At 38.4% G+C, this 12,586-nt stretch overlaps 3 non-coding genes across 3 annotated transcripts; all 3 read left to right on the top strand.

The window, feature by feature from the left end:
• The first annotated feature begins 527 nt into the window (after positions 1-527).
• TRNAR-UCU (transfer RNA arginine (anticodon UCU)) lies at positions 528-600 on the top strand. The gene has a single exon. It is a non-coding gene; the product is annotated as a tRNA-Arg (tRNA).
• An 8,968-nt stretch (positions 601-9,568) lies between these two features.
• TRNAN-GUU (transfer RNA asparagine (anticodon GUU)) lies at positions 9,569-9,641 on the top strand. Its single transcript has one exon. It is a non-coding gene; the product is annotated as a tRNA-Asn (tRNA).
• Positions 9,642-12,513: 2,872 nt separating this feature from the next.
• TRNAN-GUU (transfer RNA asparagine (anticodon GUU)) lies at positions 12,514-12,586 on the top strand. Its single transcript has one exon. It is a non-coding gene; the product is annotated as a tRNA-Asn (tRNA).

The following is a 12,586-nucleotide window of genomic DNA, read 5'->3' as shown; positions in this document are numbered from 1 at the left end:
CTACGTGAGTGCGTATGGTTTGCTTTGTTTCTTTTCACACATATAGTTAAATACAAGGTGTAATTTTTTGTGATTAAAGCAGATTAAATTTATTCCAAAACACTAAACAGAATTAGGACACAGAATATGCACAAACTTTGATTAGAAGTCCAAAGCGCGACAAGACATCTGCCTTTGGTATACAATCGTATAGTCACGGATATTTCTCTGCGTTGTAATGAATTAATTGAAAGTCAATGTGTCCGTTAATGTACAGTTCTATTCCTTATGGGGCATTATATGATACGACTTGGAAACCAGTAATAGTAGCTTCTTCGTGCGCCAATTTATGTGAAGAAGAAAAACTGGTTATTGTTTTCAATATGCTGGGCCCCTTGTCGAATTTTTGCGACCAAAATAAGGAGTGTGTAGGTACGCGTGCTCTGCCCGGGGGAAGGCCTCTGAAACAATTCAAAATTTCTCGCATGCGCCAGGCAAATCTTTTCTTACTTGCATAACTTCCTCTCTTTACTACATGTCGTACGAGTGTCCCTTTGGCGCAGTGGAAAGCGCGTTGGACTTCTAATCCGAAGGTCGTGGGTTCGAGCCCCACAAGGGACGGGTGACTTTTTCTCAGGCTGGCAAGGAAAAGGCACTATCAAATTCAACTCTGAAAGTTGTGATGACACACTAATTACCACCACTATACAAAGGAAGTGTATATACGAAAAATACGTATTGCTATGAATGTCACTTTAACAGTGACAAGCATGTAACTGCAGTCATTGGCGCTCTATGTGTGGGGGTTTCCCTCCAGAACAGTGCTGGTTTCTAGAAAAGACTACAGTTTTTCAATTTGAAAAGATCGAGTTCGTTAGACGACAATTATTGAGCCCCTTAACGTGAGTAGTTTCGTTTCACTCCAGTGTTTTATTGAACTTGTGAAAAGCTGCATATAATGTTCGTTGTATATGCATATGAAAAGGCTTTCAATAAAGTTTCAGATATAAAAAAAACAGAATGCAAGTATCTTTAATAGTTACTGAGAAACAGCCGTTTACAATTTTTGGCGCCACAATTTGTGAAAATTTGGCCTCAAACTTTGAAGCAACATAATTCTGCCAAAAAAAATTAATACAAAAGAATATGTATCTCACAATTTTGTATCTAGAATAATATATTTCAGTTTCATGGATATCTGTGACATTACCCTGACAGATTTTCTCAAATCTGCCTAAATTGAAATGGATTTGCCTGTCCTCCTCTTCCTTTTCATCTCATCTCATAATTTGTGCAACTACTTTATAAAATTTCCTCATTTTTTCAATTTATTACTTTTGTTCGTTAGACGTATTGCAAAAACTACAATTATACCTGTTATTTTATTTTCTTAAATATCATCTATTTAACTTACGAGAGTTAATTAAAATATATTTTATTTGCAATGTACGAATTCCACACGTTCTTATAAAACTTGTAAGATTACGTTTATCCTGTACTTCTGCATCATTTCTCCATCTTCCCGAATCAATCAAATAACCCGAAGGTTACGAGTACAGGACGTTCCCCACGTGGGTTCAGCCATTCCATTAATACACGCACTAAATTACAAAAACGCAAGATGCGTAGGTAAGGTTGAAAACAAGAAAGGGTAACTTGCAATGTATATGCATTCCACTGTACCTAAGCGACAGGGCATATAAAAGAACTCGTCGTATTTGTAAGGATGGACCTGATTTTTTCAGACGAGAGAAGAAATAACCGTTAGAGGCGATAACATAATTCTGTACCTTAGATAGGGGTTATATAGACATCTCCTAGACACTTGTAGCCTAATCCAACGTTCTTTCCCCGTATCTATCTTCTGACTGGGTTCACCCTTATTCCTAAAAGTCCAACCACACAAAAAAGTTGTTTCTCCCAGGTATTTGAATACCTGAACGTCAACTCCTCACAGAACATTATAATGTTCATACGGAAGATGTACGAAAGACTAACAATACAAGAGATGCGCAGGAAATCCTTCAAGAGGAAGAAGTTGTCGAGGCTCCGCAGAGAATTTTCTCGTGTTTAGGGATTGATTATGATTCTCATGTGCGAGCGTCTGTTGAAAATTCAACGCGTTGTAGTTGAAACCAACGGCCAAATTTAAACCTGTATTTTGCCTTCTTCCTATACTTACGGGCATAAGGGGGTGACCCATCCAAATGTCAACCTTCCTTCCACGTAGTACACCCTGGACTGAATTTTGCAGACCATCGAGGCTCTGGCGTCTGGACCCACGGCCAGAGATTTTGGTAAAAAACCTATTAGCGGCGGAAGACCACGAAGTGATAATATTGAAATAAATAGGGACATTTTCTTTTATGGAGTGTCTTGGTACCCACAGACACAGCCTCTCTGCTCTATGATTTTGGCTCCCATTCTTTGCTCGGGGCAAAGTCTCTGAAACAACTCGAAATTTCTCGCACGCATTCAGACAAATGTTAGTTCCCTTACTAGCATAACTGCCAGCCTCTCAAACAAAGAAACACTTAAATATTAATGTTGTCCCAAAATACAGACTTAATGCACGCAAAAGAAGCTACATTTCTGGGTATTTTTTTAGATGAACACTTGAAATTCTCAAACCACATAGACATGCTTCAACAAACATTAAGTAAATTCTGTTTTGCACTGCGTGTAATGGTAAACATTACCAGTTTTTGGTCTGTCAGAAGTCTCTATGTAGAAAACTTTGAATCAATCAATCATGAGCTGGGGAAACAATGCACATAGCTCCATACTCTTTAAAATACAAAAAAGAGCACTTCGAATTGTGGCAGGGGTCAATGGGAAATATTCGTGCAGAAATCTCTTCCGCAACGTCCGCTTGCTGACATTACCCTGTTTGTATATCTATGAATGTGTGGTATGCATCAAACAAAATATTAGTACTTTCAAAACCAATGAAGATATCCATAGCCTGAACACGAGAAATAAAGATAAAATTCGAATGAAGACATTACTCTCTACAAGAAGGAACCTAAAAACCCAGCAGTTGACCTGTATAACAAGTTGCCCAGAGAGTTAAGACACGAACCAAAAGTGGAAAAGTTAAAAAATAAAATCAAAACCATGCTAATTAAACATTCATTTTACAGAATACAAGCATATACAGAAGCAACACTCATCTTTTGAAGGTCTTGTGTATCTGTAACCAGAATAAATGTTAAAAGGTATAGTTAGTTACCATACATGCAAGGCTTGCTGTTGCACATCAAACTGAAATTGTATAATATAATACCTTGATATCCAAGGGTTATAATACGAGTACACCAATATATATATATGCGTGTATCTTATGTTAAATATACCAAACTTTATTATGATGTTGCAACGTCCCTCCGGTTGTACACCAGTCGTCACAAACTTAGTCTGCTACTCCTTTAGTCGGGAACATGAGAATCTTTGCAAATCATCAGGGCTTGCTGGGTAGAAAGGAAACACAACACTGTTTTCAAAGTTAAATGCAGTTTTATAATCGCGTATATTTCACAATCACTTACCAATAAAACACTAGAACATTCAATACTAACGTTGGGCAATTCACTCACATATAGCGAAAGTCAAATTACATAATTAATTGCTTACTTTCAACTTATCGGCAAGAAGAAAACTTGAAAACCGAAAATCTGTACTTGAATTCTCTCCGTTTCCAAGTTCTTATTGATTCTTCACCTTCACCTGTTTTCCAAACTCAGTCTGTCGTCAGGTGAGAAACATTCAGGTGGGTTGTTCACTTACTCTGCTGAGATGAGAAAGTGACGTCAACACGAACAGATTTTGACGTATTTATAAACATATATACAAGTTCCAATCACAACTGTATCAATCTAACTATAATTGTCTGTGACAACTTGCACATTATTTGAAGTAACAAACATTTTAAAAATCTTAACTTCTACAAATATAAAACCTTAAACTCTCAGGTTCGTTATAATTTTTGAAGAAATTGAAATTTACAAGTTCTGAAAATTTTTTGAGTATACCATGAAACTTTAAATACAGAAATTATCTTGACACTAAGTCAACTTCACCAACCAATGCTTCTCTTCATTCGACAACAACTCGGAAGGAACATAGTTTGTGGTATCCAAAACATAATACAATCCAGGATAGTTAGTGCAATTCCTGCAGATAGGGGAGGATACACTGTTCAACCAGTTCCTGCACCACTTTCTACAATTCTTCCTGATAATAGTCAGCCAATAAACAGTGAATTCAGGAAATGATTGATTCCATGATGGTTTAATAGAACAGTAGGCTTCCATATATCTAGTATCTTCTCCAGAAAGACTATGTAGAAAACGGTATAGAGTTCGATAAGCGGTGAACTGAATCAGTACTCTCCTATAGCACTTCAAACTCAACACTCTTCTTGCTTCTGTGCTTCTAGAATAATGCCTTTAAATTCCACACCAGCAATATAATAACTCCTGCTTATAGGAATCAATCCAAATATTTACTATATGGACCTTATAGTAAATATTTGGATTGATTCCTATAAGCAGGAGTTATTATATTGCTGGTGTGGAATTTAAAGGCATTATTCTAGAAGCACAGAATCAAGAAGAGTGTTGAGTTTGAAGTGCTATAGGAGAGTACTATCCTTATCCTGGACCTTTGGGATGTAAAAAGGTAAAGCGCTCCCCTGTGCATAGCACCACGCCATGAAGGCGTATAGGGGTGTGGGGGTACCGCATTAAATATATATCTGGAAAATATATCAGGAGTGGTAACAAACAACACATCAACTGCATTTTTCTTAATACTTATTTCTGCCTGGTGCAATTTTTATGAAAAGCATACGCCAGAGGAAGTCAGAACCAAAACCTTCTAAACATGAATACTTTGGTGCTAAAATACAGACCACCGATTTCCAGTTCTACTTCTCTATCATCATCACTCTCTTCTTGAGTCTTGAGTCTTCCGGAAAATCTACCAGTTTTACATTCGGATTTTTTTTTGGCACTTTACTGCCTGAAGATATATTTTTGGTCAGCAAAAATAATTTACATATTATTCTTGTATTTTACGACCCTTCGAGCTCACTTGCCTAAACGAAGAGGAGGCACTTAGAAAAGGTATAGGTTTGTTTGACATGATTGGGATCGCTGGTTGTGCAGAAACTCTCCACTGCTTTTTCTTGCTCGGAGGCAACGTCTTGTCTTGGTGAGAAAGAACCACAATTATCGCCTCTACGTCGTGGAGAATACCGTCTGAGCGGACTACGGCTACGTCGTTCTTCGTAACGCCATCTGCCTGGAGAACTTTGCCTTTGTTCTGGACGAGGCCTGTAGGAGTTTCTCTGTCTTTCGTTCTGATCTCGGTTAAAGCCTCTCCTGCCTAATCCTGTGTTGAATCTTCGAGGTCGTGAGAAATTTCCTCCTCGACTCTCTGAATCCGTCTGGATATTCCGGATCTTAAAACTTTTATTGCCTGCAGCCTCTTTATTCTTAGGGTCTTCTTTATTCTTCCAGGCATCAGGGTCATCATAAATATCGAAGTCCTTCAAGAAATGTGTCAATTCATCCACACTTCGTGGAGCGTGCGCCAGACAAAGATTCCGAATGCGATACGGCAACTGTCCAATGATCAAATTAAGAACTTCACTCTCATTAAAATTGTCATATAGGTTTCTGTACGCTGTGTACACACTCCAGGCAAAACTCTCTAAGTTGTCGTGGACCAGGCGAGAATACCTTCGGTTCCTCACAACCGCTAATTGTCTATGTTTCGCCTTTTCTGATGCAAATTCATCCTTAAAGTGTGCGCAGAAATCAGCATAGTTCACAAAGTTGTCCATATTACCAGGTAACCAATGCTCAGCCTTGCCGGTGAAAACCCTAGATAATAATTCCAATCTATAGTGCTCAGACACTTGCATTAAGTCGAAACCGACATTTAATTCACGCAGATATCTTTCGGCAGATTGAGCTTCGATATCGCCTTTAAATTTCGGAATGTTCGCGATATCAGCCATTCTGGGCATCTTAAACTCTGTTCTGCGTCTAGGAGAAAAACCGTCATTACTATTATTTTCTCTAGGCCTCTTGCATCTATCAGAAGTTGTGGTATTACCGGGGAAGAATGGGTTTGGAAGTACAACAGGAGGTTCATAGGCAGTAGCTTCTGGATTCAGTCCTCGGATTGGATCAGGCAGTATATCGGAAGAGGTTACTGGTCGAATCTGTAAATTATGGATCCCTTCCTGCAGTTCACTGACCCTACTTATAATTGTACCTGTCTGTTCCTGAATTTCTTGGCGAAGAGATACTTCCATCTTTTTAGCCTTCTGATGGAGAAAATTAACCTTTTCTCCAGCTGCCTTTATTTCAACTTTCTGTTCTTGCACTATATTTTCTATGAGTTATGTTGGTTCACCAAAGGTTTTTAGTGCTACATTAACAGACTCTACAGAAATCTTCAATTCTTGAACTCTCTGTGGAGGGTCACATTCAGTTTCTCTTCCAGACTGGATAATTTCAAGACAGGTTTCCATATTCTTCTTCAATTGCTCCTGTTCCTTCTCTACCAGTCCTTGTCGAACTGTTAAGAACTCTAGCTGTTCTTCCACAATTTCCTTTACCCTTTCGTCCACCTTTTCAATGACTTTAATACTAAGTTTTTCTATCTCTCCTCTGATGCTCTCTACCTGTTCAAGTTTGTGCTGAGAAAATAGAGCCTGTAACTCTGACATTAGTTTTATATCTTCCTGTATCCTCCTTTCTTCCTGGTTTTCAATTAATGCACGGAAAATATCTAAGTCTTCTTTTCTCTTTCTCTCTTCCTCCTCTTTCTCTTTTCTTCTTCCTCTTCTTTTTCCTTCTTTCTCCCTTCCTCTTCCTCCTTCCTTCTCTTTTCTTCTTCTTTCTCTTTTCGTCTCTTTTCTTCTTCCTCTTCTTTTTCCTTCTTTCTCATTTCCTCTTCCTCTCTCCTTCTCTTTTCTTCTTCGTCCTCTTTTTCCTTCTTTCTCCTTTCCTCTTCCTTCTCTTTCTCTTTCCTTCTCTTTTCTTCTTCTTCTTCTTTCTCTTTCCGTCTCTTTTCTTCTATAGACTCAACTATGAGTTTAAACTCCATCATCTCCTTTTTTCGAACTTTCTCTATCTGAGCCATCTCTTTCTTACGCTGTTTCTCCTTTTCTTTCTGGTTTCGTTCTGCTTTATCTTTCATCAACCAATCAAGTAACCAGTGATCTTATGAGGGTTTGGTAGGAACGCACGTTTCTGGTTCTGTTTCTGGTGCTGACAAGCATGATGTGCATCGCATCTCTTTATTTGATACCGACGTTACTTCCTGCCCATCACAACTACTATGAAACCTCTGCAAACACTGGAAGAATTCCCTGTCATTGGTAAGATCATCACAGCATCCAAAGTTGGTTTCTGCATCCATTATTGTTCTTCCTCTGCTTCGCAGATTCATTCCTGTCGCGTCTTTCTCCATTCTACAACACCGTCTATGGCTCTTCCCAGTTAATACCTTCACTTCACTATCATACTTTTACCTTCGTGAATTCCAAGGACTGACTGTCAATATGACCTTCCTGAAATCTATGGACGAACACTTTCAGTATGCACTAAATCGGGCATCACGTTTGAATTGATAAAATAATTTGCGCTCGAGCTCCCACGATTGTACCAAAATAACTATGTACTCTGGCCCCGCGTTGGTATGCCAAAATAACTATGCAACGTCCCCCCCCCCCCCCCGATTGTCCACCAGTCGTCACAAAGTTAGTCCGCTACTCCTTTAGTCGGGAACATGAGAATCTTTGCAAATCATCAGGGCTTGCTGGGTAGAAAAGAAACACAACACTGTTTTCAAAGTTAAACGCAGTTTTATAATCGCGTATATTTCACAATCACTTACCAATAAAACACTAGAACATTCAATACTAACGTTGGGCAATTCACTCACATATAGCGAAAGTCAAATTACATAATTAATTGCTTACTTTCAACTTATCGGCAAGAAGAAAACTTGAAAACCTAAAAATCTATACTTGAATTCTCTCCGTTTCCAAGTTCTTATTGATTCTTCACCTTCACCTGTTTTCCAAACTCAGTCTGTCGTCAGGTGAGAAACATTCAGGTGGGTTGTTCACTTACTCTGCTGAGATGAGAAAGTGACGTCAACACGAACAGATTTTGACGTATTTATAAACATATATACAAGTTCCAATCACAACTGTATCAATCTAACTATAATTGTCTGTGACAACTTGCACATTATTTGAAGTAACAAACATTTTAAAAATCTTAACTTCTACAAATATAAAACCTTAAACTCTCAGGTTCGTTACAATGTACTTCAACTTGACATGTCCTATACTACAGATGTACGTACCTACTTGTATAAAATTGTAGTCCTTGGATGCAAGTAAATCATATCATATCATATAATACTACTGTCCCTTTGGCGCAGGGGAAAGCGCGATGGACTTCTAGTCCCACAAGGGACGGTGACTTTTCTCTACTCACAAGGACGAAGTAACGAAAAAGACACGATCAAGTTCCACTCCGTTAGTTGTGATGGCATACTGTTTACTAGCATTAGGCTGCGGAAATATTACAATGTGCAGCATAGACTTTAAAAGTGACAAGTACATGTCTGCCTCCTGAGCAGCGTCTAGTTGCTAAAGAAAACACTGTTTCAATTTGAAGGTACCGAGCTCCAAAGACAACCGCGTCTTACAATTATCAGTCCCTTACAGTAACTAACTCTCTAGCATTCTAAAACCCGAGGGTTTATGGCTGCAGCAACACAAGACTTCCATTTTTCCCTATCCTGGCCAAGATCAAGACAATATTTTCCATCCTTATCGATTTTCTTTAAGCCCATTTCAACGTTATCCCTCCATCTTCGTTTTGGCCTTCTTACAGGTCTCTTACCATCAGGTTTCCCAACAAGAATCCTGTAAACTCTTCTTTCCCAGTCCCTTATAGTAAGTTATGCAAATTACCATGACTGGACTTTAGCCTGATACTCATTTTCCAAAGGCTCCCAACTCCCCATGTCCTACCTTCCAGTCTGTGGCTTTGATCTAAGAGCAACAACGCTGCACTTTGAGGAAATTGAGATCCCAATGGAATTCAAATCCAGGTCCTAACTATGGCCAGTCATGCATATCGTCCACTGAAAATGAAAATGTTCTATGTCTGATGTTTCATTTCTTCAGAATAGCCCTTTAAAATTTGACATGATATATTTATTGGACCTTGTCAGGATTGTGCTGAAAGTTTGTGCCATTGCAGAGGCTGATATATTGAAGCCTCTCTAAAAATAAGTAGTTGTTTGGTTAGGTATTTATGCACGGCACGTCATGTGAGAATTGAAATCGACAACTCATGCATTTTCAATGTCACAGTCTGAAAAGAAACTTCATGGTCCACGGCATGGGCACGACACCGTATGTGTGAATTAGCCTTTACTCTATCCGGGGGATTCAGCTCTGCAAAAACTGAAAATTTCTCGCTGCGAGACCAGGCAAATCTTTGTTGTCACACTAGAATAACTTCCCCTCTTTACTACGTGTCGTACGGGTGTCCCTTTGTCACGGTGGTAAGCGCGTTGGACTGTTAATCCAAAGGTCGTGGGTTCGATTCCCGCAGGGGACGGTGACCTTTTTCTCGAGCTCATCTCACTTGTGATGGCGTACTAATAACCAGCACTATACTGTTGAAGTTCATAGATAAGAAATATTAGAATGTGCATTCTCCTATGCTTAAAAAACGATTGGTATGTATCTGTGAACTTGGACATGCACAAGTAGTTGGCAGGGGAGGGGGCCCTCGACACACACTGTTACAATTAGAAGTTATCAAGTTCTTACGACGACCGTGTACAATTCTTACTTATTGTATCTATCAGTCCTGATAGAAATTATCATGACTGGAATGAAATGTCATGTGTGAAATATACAGGGTGAACATAAAGATTTTCCCTGATTTTCGTGAAATAAATGCTTGAAAACTGGGAAAGACTTTATGCTCACCCTGTATAATTCTACGCTGTTATTCATTTTCCAGGATTTTTCATTTGGTTACTGTCTCCGTGGAACTCAAAACAGGTCGCTAATGAATGAATCCCTTCGTAACAACCCCCACAAGGGACGGTAACTTTTTCTGGATTTATTCAGAATTTTGCACCCGGCAGTATGCAAGTTCGTGTTTGAAGGGTGTAAGGTTAAATTTCGAGCCAAAACGACCATAAATTTTGCGTTTGTTTAAAAAAAATTGAAAAATTGTTTTGTTAAATGATGAATGGACAAGTCACCGTTGATAACGTGTAGGATGTGTACATTATGAAAAAATATAAATATGCTGACCAACAAAGGGAGAAGGGAGAATAGAATGCTAGTAAGAAAATGGAAGGAAGCCAAGGAAATAGAGAAGAAAGGTGAAGAAGACACAATGAACTGGAATGGGGGACTGAAGTTAAACAAAGAATGGAAGAAAGTGTTAGAAAGAGTGGAAAGGACAAGAGAGAAAGAGGAGAGGAGAAGGAAGAAAATGAAGGAAAAAGAGGGTGAGATATAAAGCCCAATCCACATTCTATATGAAAGTATATATTTTTCGCCTTTTAGGTGAAAGTACAGTTCAATAGTGAAAGCTACCTGCTAGAAAGTTCCAAAACAACTTTCTAATAGTCTTGGGGGAGTAATGTTTTGTGTATATATAATGCCCTGTTTTTGGTATCTTGTTACTTTTGTACTTGATACAGAGTCTGATGAAGACCTTGCTAGAAGGTTGAAACGTTACGTTTAGTTTATGTTTTTAATAAAATAAATTACTGCCTTGGTCAGCATATTTATATTTTTTCATAATAATGGAAACAAGGCTTAATAGTGTTATAATAGGATGTGTACATTGAAAATACAAGATATTTGCATTAACTCTCTTAAACATGCTCCTTAATGATTTTAAAAATTTACCTGTTACTGGAATTATTGCTGTTTTGCAATACATTTATCGGTATATAGCCTGGCCCTGTGGCCGAGTGGTTAGAACATCGCGCTGCGACGCCAAGGGTCCCGGGTTCGAATCCCGCGGGCTTTAGTTGTTTGTGAATGTCCATTCATCAATTTCATCACTCATTCAAAAGAGGCACAAAACGCGAAGTAAAATAAACTAAATCAATTAATTTATCGGTATATAATAATAATTTGAACAAAGCGAGAAAAACTTGTATACGGTTCAAAGTTGAAAGAAAAACGAGCCATTGTGTTCAATATGTTAGGCCCCTTGCGGAATGGGGGCGACCGGATTATGGGGGGGTTGGGTCCCCCGGCCCCTCTGGATTCGGCCAAGGACGTATTTGAGGGGGAAGTCCAGGGGGTACAAAAAATAATGAAAGTGTGCATTGTTTAACATTTGTTATCTAATCCAGGGTTATTAATTTCAACTTATTTGAAGGCAGTAAATATTTAACTTTTATAATTCCTTTATTTAGCTAACATTAGTTTGATGTGTGTGTTTAAACAAAAGCTAAGGGTGAACAATGTCTCCATTGTTGAATAACAACATAATTATTTTTACATTGTCGAGGACGTATTTAGGGGCGAAGTCCAAGGGTCCGCACCCCTCCCCCCCACCTCCCGAAAGGCTTACCAAGTTCTGACATTAAAGAAACAATAAAAATATACTTGTTTAGCATTTTATGCATAATCGAGGTTTATTTACTTCTGCCGAACTTTGAATGACAGTACGAAGGACATTAATCAAACTTTAATTTTCGTTAACAGGATCTAACATTATTTATTGTTATTTAATGAATATTCAATTCTTTATCTATTTTACACTGATTTTCTTGCCAGATCAAAATTTTTAGCGATCTTAACTATGCGCTTGATAATTTGAGTTTTTTTAAATTAAATTTTATTTTGGTGCGTCAGCACTGAGGCTATTTTGCACCCGTCACACTATACGGGGTCCAGCCCCTTATCATAACAAAAATAAAAGCGTGTCTGAAAACTAAAATTTCCTTACCTTGGTTAAAAGCTGAGGCTAAAAAGGGCGCTCCGCATAAATAAGGACAAAACACAGGACGACACAGAGACAGAGCCTCGTTAGTCTTCAGTCCAGGGTGTACTACATGGAAGGAGCACCTCTTACACCGCTATGTTTGATAATGAATACATGCTTTTACATCTCTTTTCTTACACCGTTTTTTATCTATTAATGTAGTAACAGCAATAAAATAGTAATTTAATATTTATTAATTAATATTATTTTAATTTAATATAATTTTAATATAATTATTTTAATTTAAACGTTCATATTATTATTATTATTATTATTTCTGAGACACTTGGTTCGGAGCCCCCCCCCCCCAAATAAATAATTCTAAATACGTGCGTTCTGACTTCGGCACCCTTACACCACCCGGGGGATCGACTATGGAAAAACTGAAAATTTCTCGCTACGAGACAGGCAAATCTTTGTTGTCACACTTGAATAACTTCTCCTCTTTACTACTTGACGCACGGGTGTTCCTTTGGCGCAGTGGTAAGCGCGTTGAACTGTTAATCCAAAGGTCGTGGGTTCAAACCCCACAAGGGACG

Source organism: Lepisma saccharinum, chromosome 27, assembly GCF_977018435.1.
Source record: "Lepisma saccharinum chromosome 27, izLepSacc3.1, whole genome shotgun sequence".
In the NCBI taxonomy this organism is placed as follows: domain Eukaryota; kingdom Metazoa; phylum Arthropoda; class Insecta; order Zygentoma; family Lepismatidae; genus Lepisma; species Lepisma saccharinum.
Note: the sequence above shows the minus strand (reverse complement) of the source record. Positions and strands in the feature narration are given on the sequence as shown.